The sequence below is a fragment of the Amblyomma americanum genome, chromosome 1 (genome assembly GCF_052857255.1).
Source record: "Amblyomma americanum isolate KBUSLIRL-KWMA chromosome 1, ASM5285725v1, whole genome shotgun sequence".
Taxonomy (NCBI): domain Eukaryota; kingdom Metazoa; phylum Arthropoda; class Arachnida; order Ixodida; family Ixodidae; genus Amblyomma; species Amblyomma americanum.
This window is the reverse complement of record NC_135497.1, coordinates 135,273,721-135,296,850: the sequence shown is the minus strand read 5'-3', so window position 1 is coordinate 135,296,850 and position 23,130 is coordinate 135,273,721. Positions and strand designations below refer to the sequence as shown.

General features: G+C 49.0%; 2 protein-coding genes across 3 annotated transcripts in view; one reads left to right on the top strand and one right to left on the bottom strand.

Annotated features, from left to right (window-relative positions):
• Positions 1-8,904, bottom strand: part of LOC144113715 (thiamine-triphosphatase-like) — a 470,258-nt gene extending 461,354 nt beyond the window's left edge. Inside the window, exon 1 of the mRNA XM_077646989.1 lies at positions 8,253-8,904. The gene's annotated coding sequence lies outside the window, so the exon portion shown is untranslated. The remainder of the gene's footprint in view (positions 1-8,252) is intronic.
• The window catches only part of zfh2 (Zn finger homeodomain 2), a 253,865-nt gene that overhangs the window by 57,400 nt on the left and 173,335 nt on the right, over positions 1-23,130 (top strand). For both annotated transcript variants that reach the window (XM_077646983.1, XM_077646985.1), the window contains exon 2: positions 2,648-2,727. The gene's annotated coding sequence lies outside the window, so the exon portion shown is untranslated. The remainder of the gene's footprint in view (positions 1-2,647; positions 2,728-23,130) is intronic.

The following is a 23,130-nucleotide window of genomic DNA, read 5'->3' as shown; positions in this document are numbered from 1 at the left end:
ATTAATGCTTGTCAAAGCAACTGTGTGCGCTTTAAAGGTGCGCCTTAGCGGAGGGCTGCAATTAATTTCGACGACCTGGATTGATGTTTAACATGCGCTGAAATCTTACTACTTAGGCTTTTTTTTTTGCATTTCATTTTCATCTCTAATGGCGCCGCCGCGGTGGGGATCGAACCCGCGAACTCGGTCAGCAGTCGAACGCCGCAGGAACTGAGACACCGTGCGGTTACGTGCTGAGTGAGCTTCGTTTGTATCCCACTCCTTAAACCTGGTGGAATGCTCAAATAAATAACCAACCAGACACGGGCTGGCATAGGCCGGTAGAGGAGAACTGAAGCCTCGAGAGGCGATGGTTGCCTGCAGGAAACGTGAATACGAGCCGAAGTTTCAACAAGCTGGCCTCGTGAGTGGCGGCACGCAGTCGGAAGGCGTCGCTACGTTGGAATGGACGCGGGACTGCGGAGGGCGCGGTCCGGGGTCGCAGAGGAAGAGTCCCGGTGTCGCGCGCGCGGCCGACAGAAGGTGGCTGCTGCTGCGCCATTGCGGCGGCGGCGGCGGCGGCAGGAAGAAGCGGCCGGCCTCACTGCAGGGAGATCACGTCTCGCGATCTGCCGTCTCGGCGGCCGGATTTGGGCGCTTCATCGCCGAGGTTTCCTTTATTTTTCTCCATCTCGGTGATGGCAGCCCGTGTGCTCTTTCGACGTCTCGTAACGAGGGGGACATTTGTGTGGCGCAGGGAGATGGAGGGTAATTTGTAATTGGCCCATTAGGACGAAGCGGCTCGGTGCTCGGGCCGCGGCGTGTTGGCTCAGCCGTTGTCTTCCAAATACAGCGCCTCGCCAAATGAGGCCTTCATTGTCGTTTGCAGAGATCGCTTCTGATTATAAATGACGCCCGGGAGGAGGAACCAGAATAGGGTGGGGGTGGTAGGGGAGAGCCCAGCGCTAATGATATATCCACGCTTTGTGCCTGTCTCTTTTCTTTTCCCTGGCTTCGCGCTGTTATTAAAATAATGCGGCCCAAGAATGTTGCGTAGTGCGCGCCACGCTGCCGCGGTGGACTGGCTTCGCTCGCCGGACTTTCATACTTTTACTTCTCCCATTTTGCAGCGCGCTCCGTTTAGATAGAAATGGGGCGGCCATTTTGTCAGGCGATGATTTTCTTTCGTCCGCTTTTATCGCGCGCGCGTGCGGGGGTGGCGGAAAAAGGAGGGGGGAGACTAATGAGCTGACTTTTCATTGGACGAGCGGCGCCAGGGAACTCGTTAGGAAAGCACCGCCCCCCTTTGTCCTCACACTTTGCCTGGAATTAATTAAGAGAGGATGTGCAAGGATGGCCAGGGGAAGGGGGGAAAAAAAAAAGAGGACTCCGAAGAGGCTCTAGTTGGAAACCGAGGAGCGATCCGACGGCATTGGTGAAAGGCACTCGGGTGCAAAATTAGTTTTCGTGTTTTAATTCCTGGCGCGCTCGTTGTTATTCTCTTCCCTCCGCTAAGGAAAGTCACAAAAAGCCGCCGCCCCTCTGCAGCAGCGGCGGAAGGAGCCGGCAGGAATTAGCCGTCGCTGTCTCGTAAACACTGCGAAAGCTTTTCGGAGGAAAACGCCGAGAGTTTTCTTGCTCTTTTCGCGCGCCCGTCTTCTCCGTAGCGCGCACTTTCATTCGAATTAAATGGAAGGAACCGTCGCGCCTTCGTGTCTGAACGAACGATATTGGTGAGTATCTGCGATGAAATGGCTTAGCCGTCTTATTTCGCCGTCGTAATTACGCTCTCTCTTTGTTTCCCTGGCGCCGCGCGCCTGCCTGCATTTGCTATGTTCGACTTCTGCCGCCTCCGTTGCCTCGTCCTTCTTTTTTTTTTCTCCCAGGGGCACGATTTAAATGAACACGGCAGCAGCGAGACGTCCCTCTAATTAAAGCGGCCAGAACACTTTTTCTCTGCTTACATCGCAGAAGCGCTTGGCAGATTTTTCTGACGTGCACCCCAGGCAGCAGGGGCCGACTAGAACTTTGCAGTTATTTCTTTCATTTCTTTGCAGACGAAAAGAACTATTTTGTACAATGCATTGAACCCCTACGCGCGGCGCCGGGACACCCAGGACCATGCACGCTTTGCTAACATAAGTCAAAGACTGAAGCCGGTGTTACACTGCAGCGACCAAGCGAGCTCATCTCGTGTGCGAATGGGGCACCGTACATGAAGATAATTGTTATCATTGCTAGCTTCTAGCTTTTTCCCGTATCAAAGACTGCGTGTGGTGGGCATCGATCAAGCATTGAATGAATGGTGTCATGAGCCATTACGTTATATATATATATATATATATATATATATATATATATATATATATATATATATATATATATATATATATATATATATTTTCATTCCATTAACTTTTGACAGCACCTGTACATATCTTATTTACTGTGCTATGTTCGTGTTAAAACCATCCACACCCATTCATTTGCGAGAAATTATTCGCACCAGTAATCAAGAAAAAAAAAAGCATGATTTTACTCCCGTCTGTGGCGACCTGAATGTCCACATGTTTGTTCAACATTCAGTGAAGGAAGAGTAACGGTGCAAAAGTTGCTCGCAGAATGCACGCGAAAAGCGTGTCGCCAATTGTTCCCTTTGTCTGCGCAGCTCTACACGCGGCCACGGCGTCGGATCGAGCCAGATGTCTCCGACCTCGTGACAGCAAATACTTCTTCTGTGCCTGAATGGTGAGTCCTTGCTCCGAGTGTGATTACTGCGCGCGCAGTGCACCTGGTTGATGATGGTCGAGAGGCGCCAGCGTGCCTGCAATTACTTCGAAACGGGGCTGGGCTTTTGGCTTTCATAGCGATCTTTGATATAGGTTTTTTTTTTTGCCTTTGCTTTGGCCTGTTTCGATGATATCCTCATGTAATATATATTTGGCAACCTTCCAAAACAACCTTCCAGTTTTCAGTGACGGCGAATTTTCTTGAAAGCTGGAACGTTTAATTGGATTTTGTCGTTTCGCGCGTGCACTGCGCTATCTGATCTGCTCGTGGCTGTTTTGTGTCTGCTCATTCACGATGCTTGTGTTTGATTCCAAGCGCACACCTGATCAATTTCGATCGCCCAGCTGTTTCCGCATCCCGGTCGCCTCTGCGAAGCAATCAAAAGCAAGCAGCGTGATTATTGCGGTCCGTACGCTGATCGATACGAAATGCGCGGTCTTCGTTGTTTTCAGGTGAAGAGATTTTCACAAAGGAATTACAGTCGTGTTCCTTGGTTTTTTGCGTTCACTGATTCACTCTTTCGATAAGGGAAACCCGTAGTGCCGAAAGCAGCATGCGAGCACTCTCAAAATCATGTGAAAAAAAAAAAAATAAGCGGAAAACGCTCCGCTCCACTATTCGTCTCAAAAATAGTTGGCTCGTACTCAAGAGGAAGCTGCAGCTATAGCGCTAAGCTTTTGTGGGCGATTCGCGACTGGCTCGCGTTCACTACTCCGTGAATATCGACAGACCGACATGAAGCAACAGAATTGGCCGGCCTGTGGCGCAACGCAGTAAAGCACGAAAACCTTTAAGAATTCGTCCTCTAATTTGCAGGCGCCAGCTGTAGTTTCTACTTCGGCGCCAAGAAATTTCGGGCGCTGTATGGTGTGCTATACGCGGCACGAAGTTTTCGTCGGCACGAGTTGACGTAGCGACCTGCTGACGTCACAAGAGTAGCGCACTCCACCGTGGACAGGCGGCGTACCTATCCTAACCCGGTCTTTTGTGTGGCATTATACTTTTCAGCCAACTAAGCTCCCTCAGAGAATGTAATTCAAAGCTGCGGTTTTGCGCGTACGGCACGTGGGCAATAACATTTGTGACACTTTGCGAAAACGTTCCAATCTGCACTTCCAGTTACCAGCTGGCGCTAATTTCCGAGAGGTGGGAAGAAAAGTTTAATCGTACTCTTTCTCTTTCTTTTCTTCCCAGCCTAGACATTGTACCCCGCGACTAACTTGGTATCAGATTGCGGGCGATTACGAAAAATTAAGCCTTTTACAGTACATTCACGAAGTTCTACTCTCCTCTCCATAGTTTGTGCGAAGTATACAAAATACTTTGGTTATTGCGGTTTATAGCCGAATGGTTAAACTGTAAGGAGTTCCCGCCATTAGATCGTACTTCACATTATGACCTCTTTCATGAATATATCCTATTGTCGCATTGACAAAAATCATCATTTTCTTCTACTTTTTCTAATAACTTACTAGAACTTCAACTTAAAATGAATACAAAAGAGGCCTTACGTTCTGCATTTTTCCTGATGAAAAATATAGCCTACAGATTCTAAACGTGCTCTTGTCTTCTATAACTGTGACCTTAATCGGGTAGCTCTGCGTCATTTGCGACACTTACAAGATTACAATGCTTTGATTCTTAAGTAAGATCCGCCATTAATGCAGCGGGTCGCCTATGTATAGCTTCGTTTCCGCGTGCTTTCTTTTCCACTAGGTAAGGATTATCTCTGCGTAACGTGGTTGTTCAACTTGCATGACCACAGAAGTTGAGAAAAATGTACTCGTGACCTAGAGGGACCGCCTTGTGGAGAGCTTTACTTCTCTAGTGCGACTGTGGCCGCTTCTCTGTGTTCCTCTTTTATCCGCTTGTCCTGCATGTGGTTCCGATTCGCAGCGCAGGCAGTCGTAGCCTCCAGCACTGCCACGGTTTTCTGCACTTCTCCGCACACCAGATTTGCAGCGCTTGCTAAGTCACTCCTGCATTGACAAAGGCCTGAATACGCACTCGCTCTGCAGGCGTGGCGCTTCATGGGACTTCATCGTCGCCGATTCGCGCGGAACGTCGTCCACCAGAGGGCGGTAGCTCCCACACTAGAGGGCACCTAGCCACCGGCAGATTTCGGGCCCACGCTTCGATTACTTCGAACTTTGTAGACGCACCGGCTATATTTTCCGACTCGCCTGCCTGCTCCTGCGCATTCAGACGTGACCGAAAGTCATCTAGGCTCTGCAGCGCGGAATTGCAGTGCGAAAAGTGAACCGACCCGTCCAAGTTTGCTATTGACAAGCAATTTAGTGATACTGTCCGCGTCAGTTTCTTGCTTTTGGCAAATCCATTTCTTGCCACGTGACCGTTCCCACCGTGAAGATACGGACTCGGTATAACGGCAGACAGTGGCTTCTGGCTGTCATTTTTTTTTCTTTCTATTCTTGTCTCGCTGTCTCTAGCACTTGGTTTTGAGACACACAAATGCAAGTAAATCCACTGCTGAAATTTACTATGCAGTCGTTTGAACCCGTAGCAATAGTAAATTTCTAATCATTTTGCAGTGTACCGCTTTCCGCAAAAAAAAAAAAAAGATCACCAGTTCTTATCACTTCTTCTTGAGTCCATATATATTTTGATTGTTTTGACATCAGTTTCACATTACATTAGTTGTCGTAGCTGTGCGAGCTTAGCCTGTGATAAACTCGTAATTCAGGCCTGCAGTGAAATGAAATCTTTGTAAGACTGCCTTACGGATGTTGGTTATCATATATAGGGAAGAAAATCTGCTTACTTTGCGCTACTCATACACGTGTGGAGTGCGCAGTAAAGGTTTAGGAAAATATAAACCGACTAAAAAAGATTCACATTCTCGGCATCAGGTAAAGTTTCAACATACTCGTGCAAAATATATGCTGGCGATAGGTGCCGCTCTAAAGAATTCAACTTTCATACCCTTTAAAAACAGCGTCAAGGTCGATCGAGATTGGTAATGACAAGAGAGGTGTGGTGTAACGCGAGATCCACAGTTGGCGCAAATGCAAGGAACGCCGCACATTCTGTCGTGACATGCATTAAAATATGTCTTAAGTAGTATGCTGTTTCGACAGTTATATGTGGCGTGCTCTGCATTGAGCAATATGTCTCTGCGCACAGCAGTGAACAGGGAATTGAGACGCATGCAATTGTGTTCTAGCTCGTTATCATCGCTCGAATGATAAGAAATACGTGCTCTTTTATACTACGAGAGTTATTCTACCCTGAGGGTATCAATAAATAAGAGTATAATTACTCCAAATGTCAATGAGAAAGATGGGTTGAAATGCGGGCCAGTTGATTCATAGTAACTTTAAAAAAAAAACATTCACAAAAGGCAAGGGACAAGAGAAGTCGTTGTGGCGTGAACACTCCTTCTCTTGTGCCTTGTCTTTTGTGACTGTTTTTTTTTTTTTGAGAAAGATGGTACACGGCTATATAAAAAAATCGCTCACAATTTAGCGTGGTTAGGCCAAATGCGAATTAGATGCCCTAGCACCTCAGTTTCCACTTCAGTTGCGGTTCGAACTCGGTCTTCAAGGTCAAGCAGTTTCAGACGAAGATCGGCGGCATCGGACTTAAGCTCCGATTACGTGAAAGCGGTAATGAGTTAATGCCCATATATGCCGAATTGGTAATGCTCTACTTTACACTCATAGATCGCAGGAGTCCCTATACCTCTCCGGGCGCAGTGGTGCAGCGGTTAAGCGATGCGCCACTGCCCTGCGATGACATGTGCTGCCACCGGTGTTGCTTGTGAGACCTAGGTTGCTTTTCCCGAGCAACCTAAACGTCATGTCGAGAGGCTTCGGACAGGCAGAGATCGGCGAAATCTACGGTTGGGGGATTTAGTGCTCGCGGATTAAAAGAAAACCGTGCCTACTCGTTCAAGGTCACTGCCATCAAATGATATATCAGGCGTGGTGTGTGGCGTGACCACAAACTCGATCATTCGAGCTTAGGAACTGCAGCACCTCCCTAGTAAACCCCAACCTGTGGCAGCTCATTTACGTGACTACTCGGCTTCGACTACAAATGCAGCACGGAGTTATATAGCGTCCGGCTGCGGCAACTGCACAGCCTTCTGCCTTCGTGGCCAACACTTTGCTCGCCGACTGCGGCTCTCGCATTTGCGAAGTGAAATGGAAGTCATCCTATTGTTTCGACATTTCGGTCACTTCTCAGGCCAACCGAGACATTCTAATTTCTCCAACACCTTGACGTGTGTCGTATCAGTCGCCACTGCGTCGCGTTCAGAACCGCGTCGTACCGCGATCAGCGCGCGTGAAGGTCGCCTTCACGGTTCTCCGTCCGCGCGAGTGCCTGGCAAGAAGCTGCGCGTCCGTCCAGGCGCGGCTCGGACGCAGCCGCGCGGAGTATTTTGGGCGGGGGAAGCGGCTCGCATCAGACTCGTTTGATGCAGTCCAGGCGGGGCCGCCACCGCGGGGGCCCGTGGTCGAAGGCGCGCGCAGAGATCCTAAATTTGTTTACCCCTCGCTAAGTGCGAAGACACCCCTGCCAGCCTTCCCTCCGCAGCGGCTGCGAGAAGAAGCGCCGTCCAACGCCCGGGACGCCTCCTCCGGAGCGAGCCTCGCCGCATCCGGGAGCCCCCGTGACTTATTGGGGCTCGCGCTGTCCCTCGTTCCTTCTCTCCGCGCTGCTCGAGTCCCTGGGACGCTTTTGCCAGCCACGCCGCGTCCGTCTGCGAGCAGTTCAGGCCCTTTGTGTGCGTGTGCTCCGGACACCTTTCACCTTATTTTTTCCCCTCTCTGTCTCTCTCTCGCGCCCGCCGTTTAGTTTTTTTTTTACTTTTCACTTATAACTTACGATTGCAGTGTTCCTGGCGTACTGCTCTTTTCTTGTTTGTTTTGCCGCGTGTGTTCTTTATCGAATGGGTGCTGCTCTTCGTCGCCAAAAAATAAAAACGGTGTGTTATTCTGGAAGGGCTTGTTCATTAGAAGGAGCGAATAGATCGTTGTGGTACATGGTATTAGTTGTATCGCCAGCATACATCGTATCGAGGAACACCATCCCTGGGCTGGCAGATTTTCCCTGATCTTCAGTCCAAAGAAACCATTACTGATCCTGTTAAATGAAGTAACCCCCCCCCCCCCCTTTTTTTTTGTTTCTTTTGCGCCTATGCAGTAACACGTTTAAAATAAGTATTTCCTGTCCTTCAGGGTGAGAGCGCAAAGTGGATCGAAAAGCGATGCCGAACGAAGAGCCAAAGTTTTGAGTCGCTGAAGTCTAAAGCATTATTATAGTATGCTCGTCATTTACGTCCGTCTATTGGAGTACCATCCAGTCGTATCACAGCCTGCTCATACGCAAGAAAGGGTCCGGGTAACCTGACATAGAAAAAGGCATGCGCATTCCGCACCCTTGCCACACTATTGGCGAATTAACGTTTTACAAGGATTCGCGGCATGAAAGTCGGGCAACTCGTTTTGTCCACACACCTGCCTCGTGTCTTCCCGGCGGCTGCCGATGGCGCATCACTTGTCGCGCGGGCGAGAACGCGTTGACAGCGATGACGGCGTCTCTGGAAGCGACGTCGGGGCCACGGCGGCGGCGCACCTGAGCCATTAGCCGCCATTCCCGGCGGACCTCGCGTAACCGCGCTGTCAGTCGCCGCTGATAAGTACGTGCGCGCCGGGCGCGTCCGTTCCTCTCGCCCCGAAGTCCTGTTCTCTGGCCGCATTATCGCGCAGATCGTGCGATATACGCTTGTTTTCGCGTCCGGCGCGCACTATTTATGCGCCTTTTTTGGGATGCACGGCGGTGCCTGTGGCGGGGCCGCGCGCGGAGCCGTCGTGCCCCGTTTCGGGCTCCGCGGGAAGCGCGCGCGGCGGATGACAGCGCGAGGGCGGGGGGAGGTGAGGACGCGGAATGCGAAATCGGCAGGGCCACGTGTGAAATATACGGCTGATAAGACGACGCCGGTTTCCGTTAGCTGCTGCTCCACAACGGTGCTGCTACCCGGGCTCTCGCCACGTCCGGTTCACAGGTTGAGGTCACAAAGAAAATGAGCGGAAGGCGCCTACAGCTACGGTGCGCCAGAAAGTGATCGCGCACGCGCGCCTCTTCGCACACGAACGCCTGGGCAGCGTCGACGTCACGGCGACGACGCGACCAAGGCACCGGAGGGCACCGCTTTGAGGGGACGGTAAATGTGGTCGTCGGGGGGCGCTCAGAGCGCCATCTGTGCGAGGCGCGAATGTGCGCGCACGGAACCAGCGGTGGACTTTCAGACTAGTTTTAAAGTGGCGACAAAGCGGCAGTTTTATTCGACTTCTCGCCAACGGTTGAGCGCTTTACGCTGGATGGTTACGAAGAGCTCAGAAAACGCGGAAACAGGGGAAGAGCATAAGTTTAGGGCATGGGGACTCTTTTACATCGTTACAAACAGCGCTTGTAGCCGTTTCTTTTTTATTTCAGTAACTACAGTTTTGAGCTGGTTTAAATAAATAATTCAGTTCAGTGAACGGCAACAACCTTTTAGTCTGAAGTAAATAAACTAAATATTGTCGCCACGCTTTCATGTTCCTTCCTTTCAGAGCTTCCACAGCGTCGGCTCCTCTACATACTTTCATACATAGAGGGAGAGACAGGGGGTTGTCTAGCCAGCTGCGCTTTCGTTTAACACCCGTGATTCTTTTTTTTTCATTTATTCCATAATTTGGCCTTAACATAATAACTATGTTAACATAATACCGCATTCCAATCGAAGTAGACGAAGCGTAGCTTCACCCCACACGTCCATTTTGAAACGCTGTTGCAACACTTTTGCTCTTTCAAATTCTGTGACTTTTATATATTCCGCTCCTCGTGCAGTTAGCCGCTCCACGCTCCCAAACTGTAATATGAGAGCGCTCAACCTGGCTCAGCTTCACAGCGCGTGACGCCGCCTGCCCTCGGTGCTCGCTGTGGCGGCGCTGCGAGCGCATCCGCGGCCAGTACACGAGACCGCGCCCCCAGTTGCACCCACATGCGGCGACTCAACGCGCGACGGTTGCGCGCGGCGGCCTCCCGTCCGCGCCTTGTTTCAGCCGCCGAGATCATTTACCTCTGCGATCTCTGCAGGCGTACGCCGCGCGCCACGCCGGCTATTCTCTCGGAAAACACATGTGCGGCATCAATCTCCCCCAGCACAGCCGTTGATACGCTTTGTTGATAGCGCTATTTTCGGCCTCGTTCTTTGCGTTTTGTTTTTGTTTGCGACATTGCTTTTCGTCTCCCGCGGATGTGTTGTTGTGTGAGACAGGAGCTGGACACTGGCTGCGCTTGAGACAAGCGCAGGGCTGCGAGCAAGTGGCCCGCGTGCCACCTGCGTGACGAAAAATGAAGCGGGAAGCCGTGTCATTGCACCGCACCGACGTGCGCTTCAGCTTTGGGCAGTCGCCGCCGTGAGACAAGTCGTTCCTTCCCGCTGTAAGGAGACGTCGGAATAACCTGCGTACACGGGCCCCATTACTGGCTTACGTAACCTGAATGAACGCGCGTAGGATAGTTTGCTTATATTTCGCGATGGTTCCTTTCGTTCGATTTTATTCAGTTCTTAGCATTCAGCCGCGCCCATTCCATATGTCTACTTACAGGGGCGCTCCGAGACTGTCGAAAGGAGCAAAAACTGTGTTTGGGCGTAGTAGGAAAAGAACGCTTTCGTAAAGTCCCTTGAAATTGTTTTAACCGCACAACGTGAGGAACTATTCTCTTCCTGCCAGCTGTTGCTCAAAATCTGACTTCTGAGTAAGGGTGGGCTTATCGAACTAGCGCAAATAGCTCCAGGCTGCGCAAAACCATTGGCGAGCAGCCGGGGCAGTTTTTCTCAGCAGACGTTCCCGGTGATGCCTCGAATGATGTTAGTGTAATGAGAAAAGGCTTAAACTCGGTGGTAAATGTATTCGTTGGGAGGTGCGAAGCGCCCGACGCGGGTTGAACAGACAACCGTATATACTGCTGCCCAAGAGAATCACGCGCCACGCCTGCTGCTCCCGCCGTTGGTAACCTTGTCGACTTTTTGATGGATTAAAGCGACGCGAAGGAAGGCAGGCTAACAGCGCAGGCGACACCACCCGTTTCAGTTGTACATCTCCCGCGTTCTTTGCGATCTGTTTGTCGCGTGAAAGCGGCATTTCTATTAAATTTTGCTCGGGGCTGGCCGCCTTCCCCTAGTTCTTCAGGTGAGCCTACCCGACTAAGCCGATGTTCCCCGCGAGCGTTTGTCACTGCAGGTCTATGACTTCCTTTCACGCACTCCTCGTCGGCTTCGCGTCGCGGACTTCACATGATTGATCGAAAGGGCTCACGCCGACTCTCACACGTGATCATCGCCACCACCTCTTTCACATCCGCTTCTCCAAGTTGCCGCACACCTCTATTCTGATACACGGCAGGGCGCCAGGCTAACAACCAAGCTAGGTGATTTCGTACTTACCATTTACGGGCAGACTTTCACGATTAAAGAGGGAATTCTTACCCCGCTCAGGTTGGAAGCCGGGGGGGGGGGGGGGGGGGGGGGGACTGGTCGACGAAACCGCAGATTTGTAAGCAACACTGCAGTTTTTTGTTCCTCTTCGGACATTTCAAGATTCCCTTTCTGACTTCGTGTGTTTCTACGCGGTTTCACAAAGCTTTAGAAGCACTCATTGTATGCCCTATTGTGCCGTAACGGTATATATTCAATGCCATTTTGATTCGCCAGCTACTGTAAACGCCTGCTATTTAATTGGTATTTTCCGAAAGAAAAAAGGCTGACGACGGTATGAGAAGGTATATTTTGCGGGGAAAAAAAAATCGCTAATTCAAGAAACGCTAAATCCTCTGCCTGACGATTATTTTACAGTGGCTGGGGCATACATTGGCCTATGGGAGGAAATAGTTTTCTGAAATCTTATTAATTTGTACATTTTATTTGTTTAGTAATGAGTTTCAGTCTGTTCAGGAATCTACGAAGAACACTTAACACTTCTCGCGATGCTATTGAGGCACCTCTTGTATCGTGCGAGCAAAAAGTTCGAGTGAAAGGCACCTCATGGCTAGCCTTCTAGAGGTTGGCACTGTCAAGGTATTCCGTTACGTACACGATTTGCCAATGCTTTATCAAAGTATGTGGCCCGACACCTAGCTTCTGGCTTCTAGTGTACTATATAAGACAAATTCGCGTCGTAAATGAGAATTTTGGAAAGGACGACGAATCTTCACGTATATGACGAATAGTTGTTTCCAAACTTGGCATTTTTCTCATTATTATCTGTGCACATCAGTCAACAAAAAGTTAGATATTCAGATTTTTCGTGTCAGTTAAATACATCCAGGAAATAAAATACCGATTCGCTCTTCGTGAAAATGTTTTGATGCATTGTTGAGCCTATCCTCCGGCAAGAGCTCTTGGGGCGTAACTCTTTGCTGTTAACGTTCATAATTTCGTTTGCGCTTCTCATTGCCTTTATTTTTGGTCTGTTCTGGGTGAATATTAACTAGCTGTCATTTTTTACGAACATATTGTGCAGCTACATGCGTTACTGCATATTATCAGCAATGGGCAGAGCGCAGTGTTCCTGTAACCGAACCAAGATGGCACAAATGGCAATTGTCCGCGGCCGATGAAACATAAGCAGCTCTTCATGCTGTTCAAAGTCAGGCAGTCGACGATTCCGACAGTTTTAAAGAAGTATACATTAAGAGGAGGTGCCGTCTTTCTACCTTCACCGAGACACCCCAGGTCAACCAAGCAAGCAGTCAACAAGGACATTGATCGAGAGAGCGGAAAATATCCTTTAATGTCTGTTACCGACATTTCTGCAGATATGACCCAGGTTTTCGGCTCTGAGAGTGCTGCATGGACTGTGAGACTGTTTCATATCTGCTGACCTAAACGCCAGGAGGCTAGCTCAAAATCTGAACATCAGTGAGAAGAATGGGGCTGGCAGGATAAGTAGTCAGATAAACTCATAAAGCGGACAGGGAACAAATGTAAATGAATGATTTCGTTAATTGGTGAGTGGATTGATGCGACGAATCGAAGTTGTTGCTTTCTGGAAGCGATTATGCCTATTATTTACTTCGCCCCAAACGCAGTAAATATACTCTATGTGATCAGCTTCATGTGTTGAAGCGTGGAGGTACTAAAGTTGTTGTATGAGGATGTTTCTTCGCTTGTGGAGTGGTCTCATTTACCGAATTCATGGTACCATAGCAAAAGAAGTTTTGAGAGATAAGTTTCAGGGGAATTCGAGAGGTTGTTATGCTTCGACGGGCACGCACAGATTTTGGCCGTGGTTATGTATTTCAGCAGGACAAGGACGCCAAGCACTGCTCTACGCTCGTTAAAAAATTGGTTATGACGAGGGCGGACTTCATGTCGTGTCTAAGCCAGTCTGCTGACCTCAATCCATTTGAACATCTCTGGCAACAGTTGACACGTTGTCTGAGGGACATAAAGGCCAGCAACGCCGAAGAGAAATTCCAGAAGTTGCTGCGAGATGGGGGAAACGCAGACCAGACGGTCATCGACAGCTTCCTGGAAGAGGCTTGGAGCCCAGGAAACTGAACTCTAGTCTCGTCGCTATCTAGCAGTTGTTGGCGCAAAGGTTTTCTCTACGAAGTACGGACAATTTTAGGTTTATGAAGAGAGGTTCTTCTAACCAGAGCCTTATCTTTTCATAAAAACCCACTTAATCGACAGTGTCTTTATCCTCCGGTTAAAGCACTTTTTTTACAAATTTTGTCTTGGGAACAAATTGTGCCTTAATATATTTATGAATATTCACTTACACAGTGCGAAAAATCCTGTATTTTCTTCCTATCCAGCTCATACGCAATGTGTAAGTACAGTCAAAATGTTATAGGCGAAAAACTAAAATATATCTTTTTGCTCACTACTGTACCTGCAAGCGCTATGCGCCTATCTCTAGAAAAAGCTTTCTCCCGTACAATTCGGCGCATTTTAAATGGGTCTAGCCTGCTATTCCGAAGTCTTGCTCCAGGACTTCTGTTTCACATTCTTGCCGCCGTCTAGTAAACAACAGAAAAACAAGGCGTCTTGTTTCACTCTTGTTCAAATAGCTAACTTGTCAGAGTGATTGCACTCGCCGTCGGTGCCTAGAGGGTCGTTAGTATTGTATTCGGGTCTTCAGGAGTGGGAGTAAAGGACCGAAAAGAAAACTACGGAATGCACGACGAGAAGTGGTATACATCAGAACATGACGCTGCTCAGTGCATCTGAGATTTTTTTTTCCCCTTGCCGTGCGCGCTCAATTAACCGGTGTATAGGCGAGCGTTGGAGCATTATTTCTGCATAAGACACATACATGCCTTGCTGTGCTGAGCCTGCTTCACACGTTTCTGCATCGCGAAATCGTTAGCGCTGTTGCTTTTTAGTTAATCAGGCATTGCTAATTTGGCAATAGATTTTTTTAGGCCTGGTGATGCGTCCATACGTACTTGTCCTTAGCTCTTTCACGTGCGTGTACGGTTTATTGTAAACGGCTATTACAATCAATACAGTGTGTATATATTTGGGCATTTGCACCTGATATTGTGATATCGTCGTGACGTCCTATCGAATAGTTTAATTTTCAGATTCATCAGTGTTTGATGAAACGTTGCTTTGCTCGCATGGGCGTCAGTCTTCTCCATTGCGAGGTGTGCGCTTGAGCTCGATACTGAGTAAGAGTTCGTTGTTAACAAAAATCCATTAATAAGGATTTTTTTTCGCCTGCTCGTCATAACTAATGAAATGCTTCAGTGTCTGAGAGGGACAAGGAATCGGTTCGACGAGGCATCTTTTACTCCGAATTTGCGCCATACGTAGGTTTCATTTAACTTGCGTAAAAGACGTGTCGGCGCCATCGAACATTTTCCTCACCGATCACAAACATACATTGTCAAGTTGGATAAAAAAGACTATACGTCCTTAAATTCCGGGTTGCAGTTCCGAATCAAGGCAGTTAAGGCCGTGTTGTATTTATTTTCCCTAAATATGAACTACCACAAGGAATACCTGAGGAGATATGTAGCGCTCAAATGTTGCGATAAGGGGAACGGTTACGTTACGTTAGCCGACCTGTATTCTGCGTAGAACAACTTTCATTTGTCTCCCAATCACTTCAGTTGTCCGCGTACGCCAGTCTGGACATTATTTTTCTTCCCTTCGCGAACTAAAAGAAAATTTCTAAGTTTCTAATCCGAAGATGTTGATCGCATGTAGTGCGGTTCGGTCCGCGGCCACTCTGCAAACTGCTGGCTCTGGTGGAGCATGAAACGGCGACCATCTCGCCGGCGCCCTCTGTTGCAAGGGGCACGGTGTACTGCAGTGAAACCCCCGATTGCCTCGTGATTTTGCCGGTCCGGGGTGCGGAGCCAGCCAGCCTCGGCGCCGGCGAAAAGGACTGCAACGCGGCGGATCGGTGCGCACGCTGGTCCTCTCCTTTCTAAGAAAAGGGAGTTAATGGCGCGGTGGAATTGAAAACTGCGCCGGCAAAGGAAAGAAGGCGGAATGGACGGGTGATTATTGGACTAATGGCAAACCACATGAGGCTGTGCCGGCTCTCCGTCTCGCGCCGCACAGAAGCAGCATCGCGGGCACGCTTGCTATCGGGGAGACGCACAAACAGACGGAGCCAAGCACACAAGAAGGGCTAATGTCCTTAATGGCGCGGCAGCGAGAGAGCCAATCGTTTGCACTGGCAGGCGCATTTTCGCCGAGTAGGGGAGCCCCGTGCGCGCTTATGATTGGAGTCTTCTCCGCCATTATTATTAATTCCCGGATCATTCCTGCTCTTTTTCCCTTCCCTGGCTCGTCTTCTCGCCAAGGCTGCTGTTCATCGCCGTCTCGGCGGCTCGCTCTCGCGCCGACCATTTGTCCACGCGCGTTTGCTTTTCGGTTCTCTTGTTTACGAAGCACGCGACCGCGCGCCGACTTCTTCGCCTTCATTCCTCGCGGCCGTACTTCATCTGCCGACCCAAGGCCTGCCACACTTTCACGTGACAGTCGCCAGGATGTCGCTTCCTGCTTGGCGTAACTAGACGCCCCGTTCTGATCTCCGCCATTGGCCCGCGCACTCTCGCCGCGGACCGGGAAGGCGAATCTGGCGAATGGATCTATCTGTCGCTCCCGCGCCCGTCTCGCGTCTTGCGGCGGTCGCACCGAGACGAGTAGCCGAGCAGCTATAGACTCTGCCCGCTGCGGCCGGTCGCAAGCTCATGACTTTGCCAGAGCCCGCTATATGCACCTGTCTGAGCAATCCACAATCTCAAGAAACCTGTGGCACATGGAACCGACGAGGTTGCCCTTCTCTCCGGTCAAGTTTCATCGGGAACCATTTCGCGCCAAAAGAACTTCCGGTGCTCGGTCTCCATTTTTCTACCGTGCAGCCGTTGTTTTTTGTCTACGAGAACTTTTGCTGCTGACGGTAAAGTTGTTGAAGGTAAATTGTGTGTGATGGGATGGCAAGTTGCGGGATGAAAATTGCAGAGAGAATTTAGAAAGGAAGTGCCTGTGACAGTACGTCACAAACTCAGCGGGAACTTTTTTCATGTAGACGTCTGGGCACACCTTCTTTCTGGGGGACGCTCTAGCACTCTATTTGATACTCGAGAAACAAGGGAACTTAGCATAAGCAAGGAAGTTGTCTGAAGCTGCTGAAAACCTCAAGCTGTCTTGAAGTACAAGAAAGAATCACCTATTCTTTAGTGATTATTTTGCATTATAGGTTATTGGTTGATACTGTTGGTATACGGAGTGCGAAGCTGTGACATCGCCTTTCACTAACCCCATGAGGACAAGGAGCAACAGAAGTCACTGCTTATTCGCTGGAAGTGCCATGGTTAATGATTTTGCTGTAGCACATTGGCATCTGATTTTCTGTTATCAGAGAAATCTGCAGGCGACTGCAAGTCGTTAAGCAAAAAATATGTCCTAGTGCTGCGATAATAATCACTAACGGCTAAACTTTTCTAAGATTTTTTTTCTACTGGTGTATTCTTAAGTCACTTTTGTCGTCACAATGTAGACCACATTGTTGAAGATGGAACTCGCTCCAATCCGAACGAGCGCAGTCTGTGGTGGATAGATGACTTAATGCAGCATCCTCTTTAATCATGGTACAGTAGAGAAGCCCAAAACGAGCACTATTGACGATTTGTAAGCGTAGTCTGCAAATATCCAAGCGCTCCCCGAAACGCGTAGTAAATGGGGGCCAAAACTACAAAGAATGTCATTAGATTGTGAGTGCGCACTATGGTCTTTGTTTCGTGCGACTTCTGAACTTCTGGATTCAGCTCATAGTGTTTTCATTGTTACTAACACTATCCCCTTCGACCTATAGATGCGTACGTGAAGGATTTTGAGCGTGATAAGTAAGACGCCGCCTCGTTATTTGGTTCTGCCTGCCCCGTTCAGTGCACTCTGACTGCGTGTTGCTATACTTTCGTGTGTTGAGTGCGCTTTTACACGTGTAAATCACATGAGGGTGATTTAATCGAAATGCGTCAGCCTTCCACAGCTCTGCCGGCATTCTCTGGGAGTTAATGGATTCTCGCAACGCGTTCGACGTTTTCCTGCGTGAGGTTTGAAGACGAGAATGTCGCAACGAGTGAAAACTGCACTTTGCCGTGCCACCCCCCCTCCCTCCGCCATCTTCGCCTTTTCCGGTGCCCCATCGGCTTAAGCGCGTCCGCCGCCGCTTTCCTAATGACGCCACGTGGTAGGAAAAAGATTACCGGGAATGCGAACGATAAAAGCGCCTTTTCTTCTCGAAATGCTGTTTTTCTCGCCGGTTTACTCGCCAGCACTCGGCCTCGCTTTCTGTCCCAAAACGAGTGCGTTTCAGGTGGGCCTTCCTTTCTTGGCGCGCGTTAATTTCGTCGCAGAGTGGCTTTTCGTGAGCCAGCGTGTTTTTGTTGGCGCGTCCTTATTGCGCGATGATTAGTCGTGGGCTGCCAGCGGCTTGCCTTTGCCGCTTCCGGTGCCGCGTGCGCGCGGATGTGGAGGCAATCAAAACGTCGGAGGCGCAAAGCGTTAGGACACAATCACTCCTCCACCGTGTGTAGGGTTCAGCTTTTCGAAATGCGTCATCTCTCTCTCCTTGTGCTCCCTTCGTTCTGTTGTTATTGTTGTTGTTGTCTTTAGTAGGCGCATTTGCAGTAAGCGATTGTTTCTAAGCGCTGCTAGAAGTGTGTAACACGTATACCTTACAGAAAATAGTGCGTAAGTAGGAAACTGGTAAGGACTTCTGGGAAACAAAACTTCGTGCGTTGTAATGAGGTTGATTACTCTCTGCTCTCAGTCTCAGAGAAAAAAAAAACATTACACATTGAACGCATTGAATTCTCTACACTACAGTCGCATATAGCTCGCATGCAAATTCACGAAAACGGAAATAAACCTATTTCTTAGTCGATCTGTGTGTTTGCTTGCATCTTAGTACTAAGTGGCTATTATTCGCATCCTACAGCGTTCACTTCGCCTGCACAAATTGGTTGATTAGTTTATAGGGTGTAACGTCCTAAAGCGACTCACGCTATTAGGGACGCCGTAGTGGAGGGCTCCGGATAACTTCGACTACCTGGGGTTCTTTACCGTGCACTGACATCGCACGGTACACGGGCCTCTAGCGATTCGCCTCCATCAAAATGCGACCGCCACAGCCATGATCTAACCCGCGTCTTTCGGGTCAGAAGCCGAGCACCATAACCACTTCGACTGCGCAAATATTCGCCTCTAAATTCATGCACCTGTGCATAATGGCCGTACTTTTCCTGATAGCGCACACTTGGCATTTATTTTTGTTGATGTTGTTTTGATGAATCTGCTCAAAAAAAAAAGTTATGCAGATGTGATGTTTACTCCGCAAGCACTACTTTTCACTTTGAAATCGAGAGTGAATATGCTGCAGGTTTAACTTGGAGCTTTCTTCATAAATCGTCTGTTATCATTGGTGAATATTCTCCCGTAAAAACTTTTTTGTCACACTACACTAATCGGTGAGATTTTTTCATAATTTATAAATTTCCACACCAAACGAAATAAAAAGCACATAAACAGGACTTGAGCTACTTGCAACTCGCATTTTCTTCAGGAAAATCTTCCAATGCAAGCGCATGATTACTGTCTTTAATGCTTGCGTCGAGTGGGCCACGGATATTATGTTTTTTCTGCGAATTTTTTTTTTCATGTTGTCACGTATTTGCAGTACTGTGCCTGTATTCTGAACTTTCATTACTTTGAACTTTGGAATATGAAATCTTCCTTTATTATATGGGTTTGTTATACCGAAGACAGTTTGGTGTGTGTGAGATGCGCTATCATGCAGGTGGACTTACGTCTTAACAAACAATGGCCAGTTTATTGACAAAGAACTAAGAGAGTTTGAGCTGTCAATAAAGAACTCCCAACGACTGTATCTACCTGCTCACTGCCTTGTCTACGGCTGTCAGTCGCGGTTGCAAGGAACCATGGTAGGGAACAACTGTAAGATTTCGGATGCGCACGGTTTTATGATTCTGTTCCATAAAGAAAAAAGATATGCAGGAAGTGTGTAGCCACGATCCGATTTTGTTACGCACTAACTAGATGACAAAGCTACATGAAAGTTAGGCAAATGATGATTGTTGTTTGTCCTCCGTTTTCCCAGAGTATGAAACTCTCGTGAATAGAAAGTGAGTTGGGAGTAGCAACACGATCTGACAACTGACAGAATTGAGTGCGGTGCTTCACAAATTTTGGAAACCTAATAAAGGCCGCTTTGTAGCTGGCTGCTTAGGATGTAGTCAGTTTCATTAAAAAAAAAAGCTGTTGTTTTTTTCTGGCTCTCTGTTCTTCTTGCTGGTTTACATTCTTTTATGGCTGCCCCACCATACTTTTTGTCATTACTTGTGTCAAAACATTTTTGATAGAGCACCTCCACGCGCGCACTTCTCAATACGCAACTGTGTGCGCGCGTGCGTGTGCGTGTGTCAAAACTACTTGTGTCAAAACATGCTCGATAGAGCACCTCCAGCAACTTCCCAATAAGCAACTTATTTTTATCAGCAGCAGTGATTTGAAGATTACACACGCACACGCACACGCGCGTGCGCGCACACACACGCGCACGCACACGCACGCACGCACGCACGCACACACAGTTGTGTGCGTGTGTGTGCATGCGTGTGTGCGCGTGTGCGTGTGTGTGTGCGTGCGTGCGATCAGTACGCTAAACGTCCAGGTAATACCATAATATTCTCCCCTTCCAGTACTTGCTTCTGTTGTTATAAATTTACAACGTTCTCGCTGGAGTACAGTCGCGATAAAAAGAAATGCGAACAGGGTGGCGCCTACGTGCTCCGTTTTTCGAATTCGTTTTCTTCGCGCTTGTACAAAAAAAAAATTACCCTGTAGAGACGTCCGTGGTTGCATACTCTGTCTCTTTGTTTCCATCCAGGTGCAAGCACGATGCAAAAAAATTGCGAAAAGTGGGGCATGTAGGCGTCGCTATGTTCGCAGTTATTTTTATCGCCCCTGTGTTCATAAACGGAGCTCATCAAACAAGGCAGTTGGACTTGCAATGGCCTTGTGAGAGATACTATATTCACATGCTAGATAATATATGTCTAGAATTGTAAGGCATGGTGTAGTATGCAAACGACTGCGTAAATGACGCGCTATGGAACTGGAAGAAGAGAAAGAAAACAAGCAAAATGTGGGAGTTATGTGATGCCGAGTTTGATGTCTATTATATAACAATGACGAGTTGCTGTCAATTCAGTTTTTGGATGTTAGATTCCTTAATTTCTGCTTATTGTCCGAGGGGTACGAGAACAGAGAACCGGGTGCATTATTTTTACTAATCATCATAGTCATCATCATAGTAATGGTCATCATCAGATTTGTATTGTAGCTTAAATGATGCAGTGCCAGGCTGAAGTGACAACGTGCAGTGACATTTGTGTGTGAACTTGCATGCGCGATACGTTAAAATACATTGTGGAACTTTGCAGTGCTCTTTTGGTTCTGCTCTGTGATGAAGTTTGTGCTTCTGATGTCTGCAGCCCTTTAATCTTTCGTGCCATTAAGCACTGTCAAAGAAAAAGAGCAAAGAACCTGCGTGGGAGCTTGATTGACTTCTCCAGTCGTCTCGACCCGAACATGTGTGACAGCACCTTTTAATGCCAGCATAAAATTATTTTTGTGTCTGAAATACGCAAATGAGACACGTCACCGCCTTATTCTCTCGTAGGAAAAACTGCGAAGATCAATCATAAGAAAAGTGACAGCATCTGATATATAGCGTGAATTGTTGGCAAGAATCTTAAAGGCAGGAACGCTTTCTTTGCATCCGGAATTTATGCTGGTTTTTAGCTGTCTACTGGCCGCTGGAGGGCTACGAGCAGATTTTGAGCAAATCCATCTTATTATATTAAGTAACAGATCGTGGGAAGTTTGGAAGTAAACAGGTACCTTTTCAACACATTTTAATGTTGCTGCATCTAGTCGCTAAAAGCTCCGTTGAGAACAACCTGTCTGTCATCAGTGATGGTCCCTAACCTTAGACCGAATTTTCCTAGTTGTTTTGACGTCTGCTTGATACGTTAACAAGACGACAGTCCTCTTGGGTATTGGCTCTCGTCTGGGGAAATAATTAAGGTTCTCTGTGTTGTTGGAGCACGGTGCGATCGAATTTCCTATTTCAGTCCGCGCTCCAATTAAGTCAGCGCAGGTACGCCTGCTTACCGCTGTTGGTTGGTGCGAGGAACCGTCGGCGGCGTGTTGTTATTCCCTCGCGATAATTTCGTCGCGCTGATCCCGCGCACTTTTCGCCTGTTTTCGGCCGGCACGCGCGCGCGGGCCCCCGAGGCCCGCCCATCAGAATGTAAAGAATCTGTGCCTTGATTAACGCCGCTGCGATGGCGGGCATTAGGAGTCTCTCCGGTGAGACAAGCGGCGCGCCTGGCTCGTTTTGCGCCGGTGGGCTCGCGCGCCCGGGGCAGCCTTCTCCTCGCCCGCGGCCCAGCGCAGTCCGGCGCAAATTTTCTAATCTTGGGAGCCTAGAAACAGGGGAATTTTCTTTGCTCCGGCGAAACGTCTGATCCTGAAAAGAACAGCCCCCGAGTATTTTCCCTCTCTTGATTCCCGAGCTCCTGTTCCTCCTTTCTTTTGGCGCTTTTATTCTTGCGCCTTTCCCTGTTTTCTTTGGCGCTCTTTGCCTTCTCCCCGATTTCTTGCCCCGTGCCTCCGTTTGTTTTACTTTTTCCCTTCCCTCGTGGCCCGCGCGGGCTGCCTCTTTGTGCTATGGTTTTGTATTACCTGTGTTGGGGAAAGCGGTGCGATAAAGAACGACGAGAAGGAAGCGCGCGCCAAGGGGGCGAAGAGGAGGAGGGGGAGCCAAGAATCAGAGGAGGCTCTCGGGGGCGAGGAAACTGGGGAAGGACGGGGAGGGCCGGGCAGGAGATAAAAGAAAAAACAAGGCACGTAATTCGAAAGTCAAGATGGCGACGCGAGGAGAATTGGGCAGACGAGGCGGAGGGCGAGAGCTGCAGATGTCGAGGGGCGAAGCGTTTCGCCGTTAATTAAAGTGGACGTTCGGCACGCATGCGCAAAGGGGCCCATCGCTGAGGCACGCCGAAGCTGCGCGGCTGCTGCTATCGGAGCCATCGCCGTGCGCGGACGTGGGCGAGGGCGGTGCCGAAATGCGACACATAAAGAGTCACTTTAGGGCGACGGCAGTCGGGCGCTCCCCATTGCGAAAGACTCAGCAGCGCTGCAGTGCTGAGCACTGCGAGTGCGGCCCCCAGGCTGCACGGCGCCTGTTGGCCAGTGCCACGACTGGCCGGTGCACGTTCTGGTTGTGCGAGAGGAGCTGCCAGCGCTGTCCTTGGCACAGAAAAAAGGGCTTTATCCTGAGCGACAACAAAGAGGTAGTCCTAATAGAAAGTATAATCGACGTCGCTCACAGCTAATCTGTGCAATTGCCGCCGTTGTCTTGCGGGGTTGCTTTCCTGGGTCTTCATGCAACGCAAGTGCTTGGTCAGGGAGCCAAATATACACAACTTGCGACCCCGGCAAGCGGCCGGTCGCTGACCTGCGGCGTCTCATGAGTCGTGAATACGACGAAGCTCGATGTGCTGAAGTCTTTGTGTCGCGGGTTCCCACCCACTGATACTGTTCCCAGCCTATCTGTAGTATCGAGTAACATTGAAATGTATCGTACTTTGACCAATCTCACATGGTGTCCTTTCTGTACCTGCTTTGGTGTTTTTCGTACTGAGGATGATGCAGGCCAGTTGCAATATTGAAATTCAAAATTCAATAAGCAGACTTTCTTACAAATTGCGATGCCTTAGATGTCACCGCTC